Source organism: Sinocyclocheilus grahami, unplaced genomic scaffold (genome assembly GCF_001515645.1).
Source record: "Sinocyclocheilus grahami isolate Dianchi unplaced genomic scaffold, SAMN03320097.WGS_v1.1 scaffold461.1, whole genome shotgun sequence".
NCBI lineage: Eukaryota > Metazoa > Chordata > Actinopteri > Cypriniformes > Cyprinidae > Sinocyclocheilus > Sinocyclocheilus grahami.
The window spans coordinates 864,380-869,987 of NW_015505640.1; positions in this window are offsets into that span (position 1 = coordinate 864,380).

Genomic DNA, 5,608 nt, shown 5'->3' on the forward strand with positions numbered 1-5,608 from the left:
CCTGCGCGCGATTACATATTTGCAGAAGCTGCCTCTACATCCTTCTTCGAAGCCGTTTACTTTTCTTTTTCATCGTCCACGCCTTGGTTCCCTATTTCCCAGAATAAGGGCATTCATTTTGTGCGGTGAAAGGCGCCCAGCAGCATCCTCCTGCTCCAGCTTCACATGCGCGTCTGCGCGAGCGGTGAGGAGGGAGGAAGGGACTGATTCAGGAAGCTCAACTGTAGAGTATATCATGCTGTAAGCTGCAAATTCACACCGCTGCAGTCCTCGACTCGCCGCCCCTGCGCGCGATTACATATTTGCAGAAGCCGCCTCTACATCCTTCTTCGAAGCCGTTTACTTTTCTTTTTCATCGTCCACGCCTTGGTTCCCTATTTCCCAGCATAAGGGCATTCATTTTGTGCGGTGAAAGGCGCCCAGCAGCATCCTCCTGCTCCAGCTTCACATGCGCGTCTGCGCGAGCGGTGAGGAGGGAGGAAGGGACTGATTCAGGAAGCTCAACTGTAGAGTGTTTAAACTTTAGTTTCTGGAGCGATGGCGGAGAACATAGAAGGAGAGAGTGCTGGACTCGGGGGAAACAGGTCAGATAACGCACACGCTAAAAGGACTCAGTATGACAACGCTAGTCCGTGCTTGTCTTTATCTTAGCTATATCCTGAGAACCAGAAATAAAAAGCTTTGTGAATTTTTTATTTTTTCATGTCATAAAATGACAAGAATAGACATGAAAAGGCAAAAACAATGGAATTTTTTTTTTAAATCAATCAATTTGTAGGTTTCAGAATTTTTTTATACCAAATTTTGTTTAAGGATGGTTCTCATTATGTTATAAAATATATAACAAAATGATTTGATATACCATTTTGCTTTATGCAATATATGTTTAAAAATGCCATAAACTGGTTTTCACATTAAAGGGTTACTCCACCCCAAAATGAAAATGTTGTCATTAATCACTTATCCCAATGTCGTTCCAAACCTGTAAACGCTTTGTTTGTCTTCGGGACACAATTTAAGATATTTTGGTTGTGACTGTCCCATTGACTGCCAAGTAAATTACACTGTCAAGGTCCAGAAAAGCATTGTCAGAATAGCCTATCTGGCATCAGTGGTTCAACCGTAACGTTATGAAGCGACGAGAATACTTTTTGTACGCGAAGAAAACAAAAATAACGACTTTATTCAACAATTCGTCTCTCTGTATCACTGTAGCGCCATTTTGGAGAATATCTGCTGAACGCAAACTGCGTACACTATTCTGTGTCAGCCGCGACACAAGGATACGTTTTCTACATGTATTTACTAGTGATCGACTGATATTTATATTTTATAACCGATACCAATTATTTGCATGTTTATGTGCCCGATAACCGATATGCAGAACCGATATTTATTTACTGTTATAAAGTAAATAAATGACTGAGTGAAGTAAGTGGCATTTATCGGTGAACCCGATATTACAAAACCGATATCCGATTATTGTAAAGTGTTTAAATATCGGGAAAAATATTGGTAAATCGATATATCGGTCGATCTCTAGTATTCACGCTTTGATTTGAATGAAAACAGCGCATCCGTGCAGCGCGGCTGACAAATATACATCTGCCAGACGCAAAAGACGACATCGCACAGATGTCTCTGCGACGTGCGTGTGCTATCTGGGTGTAGGCTATCATAAATTAACACAATTAAATATTTCAGTTTGACTGGAAATAATAACACAAATACAAATATTGTTCAAAAGTAGTACTAACTTGCTTTTTTAGTTTTATCCACACACATCTGTCATTTCATCTCAAGCACTGTTCACTCACTGACACCACTGTCTCCTTGGTAAATAAATAAAACTTCATATTAAACCTCATTAGGTCCAAAATTGTTGGTCATGGAGGAAACAATGTAACAGCTGGTTGCATTTTTAACTTTTTTAATTATTTGTGCACAAATGTTTCTGTCATTCAGAAACATGGCTTTTCATATCACTGCTATGCTGATGACACTCAACTCTACCTCTCATTCCATCCTGATGATAGCTGTTCGCATCTCAGCTTGTCTAACAGACACTTCTTGCTGAATAATCAAATGTGAACAAAATATTGCAGCACGTATTCAGTCATTTCATTTCTTGCTGGATGAAGTACCATCATCTTGAACTTAACCTTGCCAAGATAGAACTGCTTGTGGTTCCAGCAAACCCATCATTTCATCACAATTTCACCATCCAGTTAGGCACATCAACTATAACTCCTTCAAAAACAGCCAGAAACTTTGGAGTTGTGATTGATGATCAGCTAACTTTCTCAGACCACATTGCTAAAACTGCCCGGTCCTGCAGATATGCTTTATACAACATCAGGAAGATCAGGCCCTTTCTTTCAGAACATGCTTCATAACTCCTTGTTCAAGCTCTTGCAGGCTGGACTATTGCAATGCTCTCTTGGCAGGTGTTCCAGCCAATTCCATAATTTCCTAGTTTCGATTCCAATAAGATAAAAAAAATCCAATATAAAAAAATTAAGTCAAACATTTATTCTGTGTCTTTTTACAAAGCATTCTGTTGCAGCTGAATAACATGAGCAAAAATCAGCAGCCTACAGAACCCCTAAACCCCCTGGTTTACACTTCTGTTAGAATGGCACTTTTTATGTAATACTACAGTAAGCACAGCTGTTCAGAAGGTGTGGGCATGCTTTCTTCTCACAAAAAGAGTGTGAAACATTAACATGAGTTATAGAGTTTTCAGATTTTAAATATACCTATAATTTAAGTTTATTTTACACACTTTAAGCATTATTGAATTGCATATCGAATTATTTAACAAGTTATCGAATTCGCATAATGCATTTTTCTTCAATTTCGTGTAGCCCTAGGTTTTGGCATACAAAAATACAGTCAACGTTGTTGAAAAAACAACAACAAAGAAAAAACATACCTGAAAGTGGAGTTTGTGGGAGAAGAGCCAACTAGATCTGTATAGATCATGGTGGCCTCCATACAAAGACCGGTTGCCGACGAGTGGATGATGGAGGGACCACAACCAAACATCGGGACAGAATTCTGCATCAGGTCAGGTAAGCAGAATAAATTGCACTGTAAATAAACATTATTAAAACAAATGGTAAAGTCACTAGTCAAAGTAGTTTATTAGTTTAATCCCTATAAATCAAAGCAGTTTATAACTATATGACATTATCACACATAAAGGCTCTTAAATCTTGAGAGTGTCTTTTTATTTATTAGCATGTTATGATGAATCTGGCAAATCAGAGATGCAGGATGCTAGTTTTTATTTATTTTTAAAGAATTATCCCTTTAATGTCTTCATTAAGAAATATTCAAGAAAATGCCCCTTTCATAGCAAAAGGCAATAAATATTATTATTATTCTGAATAATATGCTCTATATTGCACAAGGCTTAGTGAATAACTTTCTTAATAATTTGCACATGCTTTGATGTCTTTAGGTCACATGGGTTTGGAATTTAATGGATCTATAGCAGGGTTCCTCAAATCTTGTCCTGGAGGGCCAATGCGCTGCAGAGTTTTGCTCCAACCCAGATCAAACTCACCTACCTGTGATTTTCTAATGATCCTGGAGACATTGATTAGCATGCTCAGGTGTGTTTGATTAGGGTTAGAGCTAAACTCTGCAGGAAAGTGGATCTCGTGGGCCAGATTTGAGGATCCCTGATCTATAGTATTGCATACATTTAAATTTCTAACATTATTATAAAACATAAAAATACATTCATTTAATTAAGAATTTTGCTATGCATTTACGTGTATCTGAGTTGATTTGGGATCAAATGTTATCAGAGGCGGACAGTAACTAAGTACATTTAATTGAGTATTGTATTTAAGTACACTTTTTGAGTATCGGTACTTTACTTGAGTATTATTTTTTCTGGGAACTTATGACTTTAACTTCACTACATTTGAAAGACAAATATTGTACTTTTCACTCCACTACATTTCTATCAAGGTCCTCGAAGTAGAAAGTCGTTACTATGTAGCAGCTTTGAAAGTCAGTGGGGGATTTTTTTTCTTCTCGGTGGGTAGGGGTGTTAAATATTTATTTATTTATTTATTTATATATATATATATTTATTTATTTATGTTTTGTTTTTTTCCCCATAGGTTTTTAACATTCTAAAAGCTCTTTATTTCAAAGATACTACAAGCTAGTCAGTGTATTCAGTAGGTTTAATGTATTGTAAGTTGCTTCAGAAGTATTGCAAGTATTACATACAACAATAAAACAGTGCATTGACATAAAAAAGGAAATTTACTTTTGGTACTTAAGTACTTTTAAAAGCAAGTACTTCTGTACTTTTACTTAAGTAAAAATCTGTCTTTACAAATTTGACTTGTAATGGAGTAATATTTGACCAGCGGTATCTGTACTTTCACTCAAGTAATGGAGTTGAGTACTTTGTCCGCCTCTGAATGTTATGTCTGTTGCTAACTTTAACATAGGCTATGCACCGCGGTTGGTTGCAAAACGCGGTGCTTCAACATATGGTCTTGTAAAACGGTTTAAAATTAGTTCACAATTAAAAATGTTACAACAATCCCACCAATGCCAAACATACTATCATAAAACCATACATTTCCACCTATCATACTATGCTTACCTCTCAAACATCAATGTATCATACACAGTGATTTATAATGATGCTCTGCTCTGCTGCTCACCGAGACGCGCCCCCCCCACCCACGGGTGTCAACTCTCGTGAGACAATTAAGCAACCGCAGCTTCAAAAACAAGCCCAATATTATTCAATTATTTATTATCATCAATATTATTTATTATCACTTATTTATTACCAATAAATGATCCTGCAACATATTAAACTGAAACCACAATTTTATTTAAAAAAGCAAAAACAGAAACACAAAAATCAGCAATCAAAGTGGGATGGTTTGCACTATCCACTCATCTCCGATCGCTTGAGAAGAATAGAATTGGAGAGATGGAAAAGGAGAAAAAGACAAGCGCTTTAAGGGGGAGCTGTGACATATAGCCACATATTAATAGCCAAAGTAAATATATTCAAACCACATGTATCTACTGTTATGATCAGTATAGGCCTCCTACTTTTTCATTATAGCCTGTGATAATGAATACATTTCAAAAACATTGTAAAAATAAATAAATAAATTACCTTAAAGGGGTCATATAATGTTGCTAAAAAGAACATTATTTTGTGTATTTGGTGTAATGAAATGTGTTTATGCGGTTTAAGGTTAAAAAAACACATTATTTTCCACACACTGTACATTATTGTTTCTCCTCTATGCCCCGCCTTTCTGAAACGCGTCGATTTTTACAAAGCTCATCGTTCTGAAAAGCGAGGTGTGCTGTGATTGGCCAGCTCATCGTTCTGAAAAGCAAGGTGTGCTGTGATTGGCCAGCTATCCAGTGCATTGTGATTGGCCGAATACCTCAAGCGTGTGACGGAAATGTTACGCCCCTACTATACTGTGATACCCTGTCTGGCCGGAGCGATGAGACAAAAACATTCAAACCCATTATAACCGAGGCATTTGTTGCATCCAGTGGGACATAATTACGGATTATAATGACTTATACTGTCTTTTTACGC